The 13788-nt window shown below is 40.5% G+C and overlaps 1 pseudogene; it reads left to right on the forward strand.

Annotated features, from left to right (window-relative positions):
• Window positions 1-5530: 5530 nt before the first annotated feature.
• LOC110214685 (AP-2 complex subunit sigma-like) lies at window positions 5531-5956 on the forward strand (annotated as a pseudogene).
• Window positions 5957-13788: the final 7832 nt, after the last annotated feature.

A 13788-nucleotide genomic window follows, 5' to 3' on the forward strand; every position in this document is an offset into this window, starting at 1 on the left:
TAAAGCTCTGGGACAGCTAAGTGGTACAGTAGATAGAGCACTGGCCCTGGAGTCAGGAGGACCTGAGTTCAAATCCAGCCTCAGACACATAACACTTACTAGCTGTGTGACTCTGGGCAAGTGACTTAACCCCAAATGCCACACATACACACAAAAATGTAAAGCTCAAAACTTCATTCAGTATTTGAAATGACAAGAGCAGAATTCAGCTAGAATATCATTTATTTCCCTCATCCTGACACTATAGTTCTATTAATATAACTTAAGATTAAATTAACTTTCTTGACCTTCATGTTATGGAGGCTACTGACTCATATTGGGACTTCAGGGTGCTGAAACTCCCAGGCCTTTTTCACTCAAAAGTTCTCTAGTTCTCAAATCCATATGCATTTATTAAGCACCTGCTGTGTGCTAAGCCCTGGGGACACAAAGAAAAGTGGGGGAAAAAACCCAAAACAAAACAACAACAACAAAAAAACAGTCCCTGCTCTCAAAGAACTCGTGGTCTAATGAGTGAGTTGACATGAAAACAACTATGTGTAAATAAGGTATATACAAGATAAACTGGAGATAATCCCAGAGGGAGAGCACTAAGATTAAGGAGGACTACAGAAGGCTTCTTGTAGAAGGTAGTACTTTAGCTGAAACTTGAATGAAGCCAGGCAATCCAGGAGGTAGGGATGAGGAAGGAGAAAGATCCAGGCATGGAGAACAGCCAGGAAAAATGCTTGGAGTTGGGGGTTGGAATATCCTGTACCTGCAAAGGTAGGATGTGGCCAGGGTGTGAATAACTTTAAAAGCCAAATAGAGGATTTTATGTTTGATCTTAGAAGTAATAAACTGGAATTTATCAAATTGGGGGGGGATGACATGGTCATACCTGAGTTTTAGGAAGATCACCTTGATAGCTGAATAGAGAGGATGGAATAGTGTGGAAAGGGACTTAAGGCAGGAGGACCAATGTTGTCATCATCCAGGTGTGAGGTGATGCCTGCACCAGGTGAGGGCCTGCACCAGTGTGGTGGCAGTGTAGGACGAGAGAAGGAGGAACATATGAGTGATGTTGGGAAGGAAGAAATGACAAGACTTCGTAACTGATTGGATGTGGTGGGAGGAGAGTGAGAATCAAGGATGGTATATGAGCTTCAGTGACTGGAGACAGTAACAGGTAAACTGGGAAGATGGGAGGATGTGGAGGGAAAACTAATGAGCTCAGCTTTGAATATGTTAAGTTTAAGATACCTCCAACACTTGCAGTTTAAGATGTCCAAAGCTCTTTCATTTGGAGATGCAAGACTGGAGGTCAGGAGAGAATTTAGGACTGGACAGATAGATCTAAGAATCACCTGTATAGAGATGATGATTGGTTCTATGGGAACTGATGAGATAACCAAGTAAGAAAGTATAAAGGGAAAAGAGGGGAGGCCCCAAAACATCACGGGGCAGGGGGGAGACACCCATGGTTAGTGGGAATGGATCCAGCAAAGGGGACAGAGAAAGAGGGGTCAGACTGGTAGAAGGGAAGCTAGGAGTGACAGATGTCACAAAAACCTAGAGAAAAGAGCATCCAATTGGAGAGAGTGATCGACAGTGTCAAAAAAGCCTCAGAGGTTGGGAAGAATGAGGATTAAGAGAAAAGCCAAGACAATTGTCAAAGGTGCGCTGAGACCCTAGTTCTACTGACTGGAGAGCCAGTTATCTTCCCACTGTACCATGCTGTCTTTTATACAGAGCTATTGAGTGATCCAGGGGTCATTTCATCAGAAGCCTCTCTCCAGTCTGGCCCTGATCCATTAGAGATTACTATTTGGCCCTAGTATTTGCTTTGTACCTATTTTGAGATAGGTTCCATGAAGCATCAGTACCTTGAAATCTGACCAAGGACTAAAAAATTCAGCCAGTTTCAGTGGGACCCAGATTTTCTCCTTGACAAGCTGCACAAACAACACTCATGGGCAGCTAGGTGGTGCAGTGGATAGGGCAGTAGCCCTGGATTCAGGAGGACCTGAGTTCAAATATGACCTCAGACACATAACACTTATTAGCTGGGTGACCCTGGGCAAGTCACGTAACCCCATTGCCTAGCCAAAAAAACAACATTCCTTTTGCCTAGCACATGGCTTCACTCCATGTGACCAGGGGGAGATCAGACTGACTGGTTCATTGTTGGCCTAGAAACTTGATTTGTTTTTTTTTTTTTTGCTTTTAGGCAATTGGGGTTAAGTGACTTGCCCAGGGTCACACAGCTAGTAAGTGTCAAGTGTTTGGTCTGAGGTCGGATTTGAACTCAGGTCCTCCTGACTTCAGGGCTGGTGCTCTATCCACTGTACCACCTAGCTGCCCCCTAGAAACTTGATTTGTAAAAAGCTGAAGGAAGAGAAGAAGAATCTCAGCTAGGCAATAAGGTACTAAAAAGGTTAAAGACATTGCAGTTATTTATCCTATAGATGAGAAAGCTCCATTACAAAGCCTTCTGTGGGGGTGAAGATGACCTCCTCTCCACTGAGGGCAGAACAAGGAGAAATGTGCTTAAACTGTAACATAACAAATTTAGATAAAAGAAGGAAGAATTTCCTGGCATTGAGGGTTGTTAAACACTGGATTGGGTTACTGGGGCTGGGCTATGGAATCTCCTTCTCTAGGGTTTGCTTCATTTTTTTTTAATAGGATAAATTGGTTGGGATAGAACTGTGGCTGGAGATGAGGAAAAAGATCTCAATGACTCTTTTAGACCTGACTATAAACAATACATTTTTCCTTTAGCCCTACAGCAAAATTGTGAGTGAAATTTCACTAGGGTATTAGCATTGTAGAGTAGCATTGTAGAGACATTAACATTAACAAGACCTTGATCTGAAAAAGAAGAAAATCAAATTCCTTGTTTGTCATACATGAAATCTCCCTCTGAGGATGAGAGCTTTTGTTGAGAATTCATCCCAGGGGGACAAGTGTCCAAAATAGAAAAAAAAAAGATCTATCTGATGACATCCTTTTGTCATTCTGACTTGTGTGGTTTGGTTGGAGGCAGACATCAAGGCAAAATCTTGCTGAAAAAGGAAGATCTTGAAGAGAAAGGGTAGTTCAGGAAGGAAGCATCTGAACAAATATAGATATGAATAGCAGTCGGAGAGAACAGGGCTCCACCCTTTATATAAATTGAATGAGGAGAGATCAAACCAGGGCAGAGGAATCACACACAGAAGGAAGCCTGGCTCTGAGGCTGGGTCAGAGGAGACACAGCTGTTGGGAGGTGGAGACTGTGAGAACTCTCTAACATTGATCCCCATCTTGGAAGCACTTGATAAGCTTCTTCCACAGTTGGAAAACAGGCACTGGATGGAAATGTCTGATCTTTTAACTTCTAGAAAGAAATTCCAAGGAAGCCCTTGATATTTTTTCTTGGTCCGGTGAACTTAACTAACATTGACAGAGAGTTCAAGGCAACCCCAGCAAGATTTGCAGAGAATACAAAACCCTCTCTTCTTTCGTGGGAGAAGTTTGTGGTTTCCCTGCAGAAATGTTCATCTAAGTTTTTAGTCTCTGGAGTGAGCGAAGGAAGAGTAGGGAGGGTACTGGCACTGGGAGTCATTATGTGAGGGACTTAAAACCAAGCAGATTTGACTTCTGTTCCTTATGTGTAGGCTGTTCTTTCTGTTTGCAAACATAAAATCCACCCTCTCTAGAACACTCATCACTCTCACAGTTTTCAGTCCTCCTGACTTCATGCTCTTCTCATCTACATCTCTAGCTTCTGTTTTTCTTTTGGTTTTTCCCTCTGTTCTTTCCTAGGACCTTTCCCCTTGATCTTATATTGTACCCTACACATTTCATTTCTCCTCCCCATTCACACGTATTTCACTTCTGTTCCTGATTCTTTCTTCTCACATTCTTTTTTCTCTTGCCAGAGGTGTTGCATCCACATCTGCTCCTACTCATCCAGGGCAAGGTGATTGTGCGAAAGGACTCACCCAAGATCCAGTGTGGCTTCAGTCATTTCAGCCTTGCCCTTTCTAAACAGAAGCCTGTTCCAGTTACAGTACAACGAATATATTGTGCTCCTTTTGCATCAGGAAACTTGACATGTCATTAACTGGAATGTTTACTTTTTTCATTGTAAGATGGGTGTGGAATAATTGATTACATCCCTCTGAACAGAAGGGACACAGCAGGAGAGGGTATTTAGGGAAGAAAAACAAACAATATTGGGGGATTTCTGGCAAAGTGCAAGTCTAGCAGAATGTTATCTAGGCCTCACTGAATACAAGTTAGATATGAATTCAAAATGCAGCATGAAGCAATCTCCCCATTATAGGTCTGCCCTAGGCAGACCTTTATTAAAGTTACAGATCTGGCTCCATAATTAAAGAGTAATCAGAAGAACCTGACTTAGTTTCAGAGAAGAAGCACAGATAAATTAAAGAGCAAAAACCAATGAGCAAAGATTATTCAACCCAGAGAAGACTGAGCGATGATTTACTTGAGTCTTCAAGTACTTGAATGAATGGTAATTCTTCCACCGTTCATTCATTCATTCAACAAGCATTTATTAAGCACCTAATCTGTGCCAGGCATGGAAATGTGCACCAGGAATATAAAGACAAAAATGAAAAGTCTCTAGCTTCAAGAAGACTATATTCTGTCTGTGAGGAAATGACATGAACAAAGATAAATAAATAAAAGCAAAATACAGTCAAAGTAATTTATTGGAGTAGAAGGTGTGGGATCATAAAAAGCCTCATGTTGGGGGCAGCTAGGTGGCACAGTGGATAGAGCACCCGCCCTGGATTCAGGAAGACCTGACGTTTATTAGCTGTGTGACCCTGGGTAAAAGTCACTTCACCCCATTGCCTAGGCCAAAAAACCAAACCAAAACAAAATAAAAACCCAAAGAAAAACAAAACAAAAATGCCTCATGTTGAAGGTGGCACATGAGTTGAGCCCTACAAGAAACTAGGGATTCTGCAAAGCAGAGGTGAGGACAGAGTGTGTTTCAGGAAAGGGAGATTGCCACGGCAAAGGCTTGCAAATAGTCAATGGAATGTCATATGTGAGGAACAGCAAAAAGGTTCAAATTAGCTAGATTGCTGTATATGTAACAGAAAGTGAATGTGCAGTTAAGTCTGGAAAAACAGGCTGGGGTCAGATGGGGAAGAAATGTGAAGACATTTTAAAGAGAGGCATTTCTAATTGTTCCAGGCAAGAGGGAGCTACTGGGACTTTTAAAGCAATACACTGACATAATCAGACTTATACTGTAGAAATATCAATTTGGTAGTCGTGTGGAGGATTGATTGGAAGGAGTAACTAGAGACAGGGAGATCCATTAGGAGGCTATTGCCATAGTCCAAGTGAGAGGCAATGAGGGCCTGAAGTAGTGTGGTAGCTGTGTGAGTAGACTGATCCAGAGCTGCTGTGGTGATAGAATCGATAAAGATTTAAAATGGATTGGGTAGATAGCTGCCTGAAGTTACCCAATCTCCTTGGGACCCTGGAGATCAGGGAGATGGGGACTAGACCCCAAGGGATCACCATGATCCAATTCGTCCCCCTCCAGAACTGAGCAGGGAGGACCCACCTGGCCAAGTGGTACACGCAGTTTGATGATGACAAAAAGCAAAAGCTGTTCGAAGAGGTCCACCCTGTTGTCACAGTCCGGGATGCCAAGCACACCAACTCTGTGGAGTTCTGCAACTTCAAATTCATTTATTGACATCATTCTGGTCTCTACATCTGCATCTGTGAAGCTGTCAGTGACAACTTAGTCTACCCAGACACCATCTGCAGCTTTCTGGAGGTCTTAAATGAATATTTCCACAGCGTCTGTGAATTAAACCTCGTCTTTAACTTCTACAAGGTTTACACAGTAGTGGATGAGAAGTTCTTGGCTGGGAAGGTCCAAGAGAAAAGCCAGATGAAGGTGCTGAAACAGCTTCTGATGCTGCTGTCCCTAGAGTGAGGGGTTCTAGGTGGTGTCCATCCCTGGACATCCTCTGACAACCCCTTCCCCTCTTTCCTCTTCTCCCTCCAACTCCCCAGAAGATGGTCTGAGTTTACCTTCTGAGACAGTGGGACCACACTCTGGCTGAGATCAGGAAGAGGGGAGTCCCTTGTGAGTGGTGCCATGCACCCTGTAATCCTGCTGTCCTGGCAGTGATGCTGTGAGCATGTGAGCTAGTCTGCATATGTGTACATGTGGGTGGGTGGGTGTATTTACATATGCATATACCTGGAGCTTCCAACAAAGTTGTGGGCCTGGCCTGGGGGAAAAAAACTGTTGGGTATGGGTGGTGAGGGAGAGAGAAGATTTGAGGATAACTCTGAAGTTGTGAACCTGAATGTCTGTTCTTTCATTATTTACTTATTTATTTATTACATTCATTTTTTTTATTTTGAGTTCCAAATTTTCCCCTTCCCTTCTACCTCTCCCCCATCCATTGAGAAGGCAAGAAATATGATATCGATTATACATGTTGTTGTTGTTTAGTTGTTTCAGTCATGTCTGACTCTTCATGACTCCATTTGGGGCTTTCCTGGCAGAGATACTGGAGTGATTTGCTATTTCCTTCTCCGGCTCATTTTACAAATGAGGAAACTGAGGAAACAGGGTTAAATTACTTGCTCAGGGTCACACAGCTAGTGTCTGAGGCCAGATTTGAACTCAGAAAGATGAGTCTTTCTGATTCTAGATTTCTATCCACTACACCATCTAACTGCCCTAATTATACATGCAAAGTCATGCAAAACATATTTCTATATTAGCTACGTTGCAAAAAAAAAAGCAAGAAAAATAAAGAGAATGAAAAAGATATGCTTCAACCTCCACTCAAGAGTTCATAAAAAAAAAAAAAGGATTCATCAGTTCTCTGTAGGTGGATGGCATTTTTCACTGCGGGTCCTTTTGAATCGTCTTGGATCATTGTCTTGCTCAGAGTAGCTAAGTCTTTCACAGTTGATCATTATTGAAATTTTGCTGTTGCTGTGTACAATGTTTTCCTGGTTCTGCTCACTTCACTTTGCATCAGTTCATATAAGTTTACCCAGGTTTTTCTGAAATCATCCTGCTCAGCATTTCTTACAGCACAACAGCACTCCATCACAATTATATACCACGATTAGTTTAGCCATGCCCCAATTGATGGGCATCCCCTCAATTTCCAAGTTATTGCCACCACAAAAAGAACCGCTATAAATATTTTTTTACAAATAGATTCTTTTCCCTTTTCTTTGATCTCTTTGGGATGTGGATCTAGTCATAGGACCTAGTCAGTTAAAGGGCATGTACAATTTGATGGCCCTTTGGGCATAATTCCAAATTGTTCTCCAGAATAGTTGGACCAGGTAAACTTGAATCTCTGGGAGAATTATAAGTAATCTCAGCAAAAATTTGGAAGTTAGGAAAAGGGAAGACTTTGGGGAAAGACAATGATTTCTGTATTGAACATGCTAAGTTTGAAATGTCAAGGAGACATGTAGTTGGAAATGCCCAATAGGCAGTTGGTGATGCAGGATTGGAGCCCAGGAAAGAGACTGGGGATGGATGTATATATAGGTCTGGGAACCATCTGCATAGAGGTGATCACTGAAACTATGGAAGCTGATGGGACCCTTAAAAGACTTATAAAGTTAGATCAACCGCAGTGAAGTATTTTTACCCACTTCTTGACCAAGAGGTAATAGACTCAAGGTGCCAAAAGAGGCGTACATTTTTTGGACACTTAAAGAGAAAGAGAGCATTGGTAACATTGGAGAGAGTAGTTTCAGTGGCTAGATAGGGTCAGCTCTCCGAACGCAAGAGGTTGAGAAGTCGAAGGGAAGTAGAGGCAACAAACTTTTTCTAGGGGTTTGGTTAATAAAGAGAGGACAATAATTTGAATAGATTATAGGGTCAAATGAAGGCTTTTTAAGGTGGAGGAAAATGGGCATTTTTTAGAGGTAGCCGGAAAGGGACCAGTAGAACTAGCTGTTCCGCATGTCCCCTGAGTACCGAACAAGAGGAAATGGATACGAGGTTATTCATAAAGAAGCATTTCCTGGCAGTGAGTATTGTTAGAAAATGGAATAGGCTATTGAAGGAGATTACGCACTATCCTAAGAAGGCAATACCATGTAGTGGGAAGAGTGCTGGATTTGGGATCAAAGAATCTGGCTTCCAATCCCAACCCTGAAATTTATTACTTGTATAACCTTGGGCAAATCCTTTGAACTTTCTGGGCCTCACATTTCTTATCTGAAAAATGAAGGAATTAGATAAGGTAAACTCTAAGACTGTCCCTCAAAATAAATCCTAAAATCCTGAATGAAGATTGAAGCATATTATTTGCTCTCTCTCTCTCTCTCTTTTCTTGTTTCTTCTTTCTTATGTTTTCTCACATTGGTTCAAATTCTTCTACACAACATGACTAACGTGAAAATAGGTTTAATATGAATGCATATGTAGAGCCTGTATCAAAATGCACGCCCGTCTTGTGGTGGGGGGAGGGGAGAGATGGGCAGAAAATTTGGAACTCAAAAGTGAATGTTGAAAACTAAAAATAAATAAATAAACAAAAATAAACGCTAAGGTCTTAAAAAACTAAACAAAATAACTTTTATAATTTAAGTGACTTTAGGTCTATGTGTAGGGGGATGGATTTGATGAGTTATCAAGATATCAAAGTTCCTTCCAGACTAGGATTCTGCTTGCAAGGATACACTGTGTTTTTAAGATTTTTTTTAGAAAAAAATTTATTCTGATATTTATTGGTACTTTGTAACTTTATAAGTTTACAACCTCAGCATTCAAAAAGCTGGTTATTTCCCCCTCTCTACATATCAAACCCTTTACCTTACCACCAGATATGCAATGATGCTTCAGTTATGATCTTGTTATCAGAGTCATTTTACAGATGAAGAAACTGAATTTGGCCACTGGTTGAGTGTCTCTGGCTCCGCTGGGACCTCCATGCTGCTTCCCTACATGACCACAAACAACACAAGACAGGTTTCTGCAGTGATGGCCCAGGGAATGCAGAGGACATAGCGTTTTGGTGTCTTCTTTCTTGAAGGGATGCCATTGCAGTGGGGTGGGGGTGGAGGGGTGTCACAGGGACTATGCTGGCATGTTTATGAAGAGCCACTTTCTACCTTTCACATATAATCACATTCGGCTGATCCTGGCTGCTCTGAAATGCTACAGGTCAGGCTAGATAGCACTAGGGGCTTATCACTGGTGACATCTTTTCTCAGGTAATCTGGTTAATTATTCACCCTGAGTACCTGAATAACGCTTGATGCTTTACAGAAACTGCTCTCACAGAGAACTCACTGTCTGACACTTGCAGTACCAGAGATTGAGCACTGCCTCTCTGTCATGCTTGGGCCCTGAGTGAGGCTTTCCCTAAATAAACTTAAGTAAGAGGAAGACTAAAACACTTTCCTACTTAACTACAATTTTTTAAAAATAAAGAATTAACTTTTATTTAAAAAAAGTCTTAAGCATAAAAGATAGTTAAACTTATAAGGAAAACACATTTATGAAGTAAAATTTTAAAAATATCTATGTATAATTTGCTACCTTTCTCTCTAACCTTAACTGTTATCAACGATTACTTATTTAATTTGAAATTTGTCCAGGTATAACTGCAACACTTCCTCATCACACTTCCTGAACTTTTTATCTTGGCATCAGGACACCGCCAGAGTGGTTCTGAAACATAAGGCCAGGTTGGCATCAAAAGCTCCATAGGAGTGTATACTTTATCACAACACATAGCTTTCTTTCTTCTTTCTTTCCTTCTTTCCTTTCTTCTTTTTTCTCCCTCCCTTCCTTCCTCTTCTTCCTTCCTTTCTTTCTCTTTTTTCCTGTTCCTTTCCCTTCCTTCCTCCCTTCTTTCCTCTCTCCTCCTTTCTTCCTTCCTCTCTCCCTTCCTTCCTTTCTTTTTTTCTCCCTTCCCTTTTCTCTCATCAACAGTAAAGTAAGTCATTCCACTTCCAGGCTAACAGATGAAAATCAGTTAACATTCACACCATAACTTGTTAACTACATGTGGCTTTGTATATGCTACCAGCATCTCTTAAAGGTTTCTAATTTTTGTATTAGAAATATATTGAAATATATACATATTATGTATATATACACACATATATTCTATTAGAGTAGAATCTGGTTTTATATATATATATATATATATATATATATATATATATATACACACACATACATGTACATGTATACCAGAATATAACTAGATTCTACTCTAGTCTTCTGGCTCTGTTGGCTATTGGTGATTATAAATGTGGTTCCAGAATCAAATAACTATAAATGATCAAAATAAAGGAATGGGGTGACCTTATCCTCTGGCTTTCCTGCTCCTTGTTTTTTTGTTTTGTCTTGTTTTTGTTTTTGTTTTGGTCTGTACACACAGGTGGTAAATTGTAGAGCCTGGGTTCGAACCTAGGTCTTCTGACTCCAAACTCAGCTGGTATTTGATTAATTGAAACACCATGACTATATTCACTCATTAATCATTTTTCTATAGCTCCAGGCCACACATTTGGTTTATGTATGTCTGCTTTCTGAAATAGACCACATTCTGAATGCAATCTTAAAAAAACTTTTAAAAATAGAATTTAACAGGAATTTAGAACAGAGATATAAGTATATTCACCATATTTTATTACTGCTTTGTATATAAGAGGTGTTTGATTATTTTCATCATTTCAGACAAATTCTCTCCATATGATTCAATTTATAAGCATAACCTCTTGGTTCTAGAGCACAAATTTCATATGACAAATAACATTATAAAATTGTAAATAACAAGGATTTCCAAGTCTTTATTAGGCAATGGCCAATTTACATTAAGTAGGAAATAATAATAGAGAGCTCTGGACTGCTTCTTGGAAGACTTGGATTCCAGTCCCTCCTCTGCTCCTAACTAACTTATCAACTGATCAAGTAACCACACCTCTCAGAGCCTCAGTTTCCTCATCTATAAAATGAGGGGGTTCTACTAGATGACCTCTAAGTTCCCTTCCAGCTCTAAAATTTCATGATCATCATGAGGAATATGCTACATAATCTGTGGAGTCCCTTCTGCCTCTGAAATGTTATGAACCAATTATTTAAGCATAAGTAAATATAATTTAAATTTTTGTTGTTATTCTGCTGTTTTCAGTTATATCCAACTCTTTTTTTTTTTTGGTTAGGCAATTGGAGTTAATTGACTTGCCCAGAGTCACACAGTTAGTGAGTGTCATGTGTCTGAGGCTGGACTTGAACTCAGATCCTCCTGATTCCAGGGGCTGGTGCTCTACCTACACTGCACCACCTTAGCTACCCCTTTGTCCAATTCTTCATGACCTCATTTTGGGGTTTTCTTGGCAAAGATAGTGGAGTCATTTGCCATTTCCTTCTCCACCTCATTTTACAGATGAGGCAACTGAGGCAAACAAGGTCACACAGCTAGTGTCTGAGGCCACATTTGAACTCAGGAAGATGAGTCTTCCTGACTCTGAGCCTAGCACTCTATCCACTGCACCACCTAACTGCTAACTACATGTCTATATATGTAGATACACACACACACACACACACACATACACACACACGTATGTGGAGAGAGAGAGAGAGAGACTTTTGCAATGGAAAAATTTAGACAATCAGTCCAGAGCTTTACTTTTTTTTTTAACCTCAAATAGCTTCATTTCTTCCTCTCTTGGATTCATTTTACTACCAAAGTTTATATATTTTTTTCTTATACCTAGAATAAAACTGGGACTGCATACTCTTGTTCTGTGAGTCATAAGTTCACGACTTCAATTGGATCATTGGATGACAGAGAGGCTTCTCTGGCCTCTGCAGTGCTATGTCAATGGGCTTCTTTTTGATATCATTTTTGGATTATATTTTACTCACTGTCAGTGAATTAATGTCTCATCCCTGTCTAATTTCACATTAACCTTTGATCTCAGCAAGCTTCTCATCATCTGCTTCTCATTGTGGCCACTGAATCTTTTCACTTGCATCAAGTAAAAAACAGTTCTGGATAACCGGTCCTTATCTTTTTCTTGTTTTTCCAATCAGATTAATTCCCGTTCATGGGATATGTATCACATTTTAGGAGCCAATCTGATCCATCTGGAGGATCCATATGGTCCAAGCTGACAACGAACGCTTCGGCATTGTTGGGTGTGTTTTTAGTATTTTGTTATTGTTTTTGTTTTTCATGCAAATAGTTCCATTTGTTGGAAATTGAGTACCACCTCCACCAAATCTGAACGCATCTCTCTGCCGCATTGCTCAGATGCTGTAATTATTATTTATGAACCCAGTTCTTTGTCTCAGAGATCAGGGGAGTATAGAGTGGCGTTGTTCGCAGGAGCTCACCCTGCGCTTAGTTGGTCAGCTCCTCATCTACCTCCAACCCCAACCCTATAGACTCATGCAAGTTTTGAGGTTTACCTCTAAAGTTCCATAAATCAGACCATTCTTGGGAGAAGAAGGAGATTTTATAAATGTGTGCAGTCACCTAAAGCAATAAAGTCTGGCATCTAAATAATTCACATTTGTTGTTGTTCAGTCATGTCCAGCTCTTCATGACCCCATTTGGGGTTTTCTTGGCACAGACACTGGAGTGGTTTGCCATTTCCTTCTCCAGGTCATTTTACAGATGAGGAACTGAAGCAAACAGGGTTAAGTGACTTGCCCAGGGTCACACAGCTAGTAAATGTCTGAGGCCAGATTTGAACTCACAAAGATGAGTCTTCCTAGCTTTAGGCCAGGCACTCTATCCACTGTGCCACCTAGTGGCCACAAAAAATTCACCTTTGTATAGAACTATGATTAACAGATCTATGGCGTTTTCATTAGGCACCTACCTCATGCAAGGTGGTGTCCTAAACACTAAGGTAAGGATAGATAATTCAAGTTGCTATAGCTCTTTTCTTCACAATAAACTTGTGAGGCAGGTACTCTACTAATCGGTCTTCTAGAGGTCTGTCTTTGAGCCTCTTATCATCTCCTTCTACTTGTCTCATTTGGTGATGGAATCAGCTCCCATTGCTTCAATTATCATCTCTGAACTTATGCTTCTTAGATCTATTCAGCCCTAACCTTTCTCCTAATCTCCAGTCTTGTATCACCCACTACCTCTTAGATGTCTTGAAGTGGATATCCTATAGACATTTTAAACTCAATGTATCCACAACTGAACTCATTATTCTCCCCTCCTTCTCTTTCTCCTATTGTCACAGATACCACCATTGTACCAGTCTGTCACCCAGGCTCCAAACCTCAATGTCATCCTTGACTTCTCCCTCTCCCCTCGCATATGCACTGGAGCACTGTATCTGACACAAAGTATATATTTGGAAAGTGCTTGATGATGGTGAAAGATAGCATTGTAGTACTGTATTATTATCACTCCCATTTTGCAACTGAGGCTCGGAGAGGGTTATTAACTTGCCCATGATCGCAGAGGATTCAAACCGAAGGTGTTCTGCTGCCGGGTTACTCTGTCTAGAATACCACACTGACCTTTAAGATTCACAAAGTTCTTTCTTCTGAATGGTCCATTGATATCCCCAAACCAGGACTTAATGATTCTAACAGGGTGATCTTTATATGTGTAACTCTGAAATGGTTTAGATTTTCACAGATTGTGAAGACCAAATGAAATGATACATTCAAAGGAAGTACTATATAAATGTGGGACATTGTTAACAAATGGCTGAGCCTATTTACTGATGATCCTATAAAGCAGAATGTTTTACATTAAGTTGGTATAGGACCATGAGTAAAATAATCAA

Source organism: Phascolarctos cinereus, unplaced genomic scaffold (assembly GCF_003287225.1).
Source record: "Phascolarctos cinereus isolate Bilbo 61053 unplaced genomic scaffold, phaCin_HiC Scaffold_4;HRSCAF=312, whole genome shotgun sequence".
Classification (NCBI taxonomy): Eukaryota; Metazoa; Chordata; class Mammalia; order Diprotodontia; family Phascolarctidae; genus Phascolarctos; species Phascolarctos cinereus.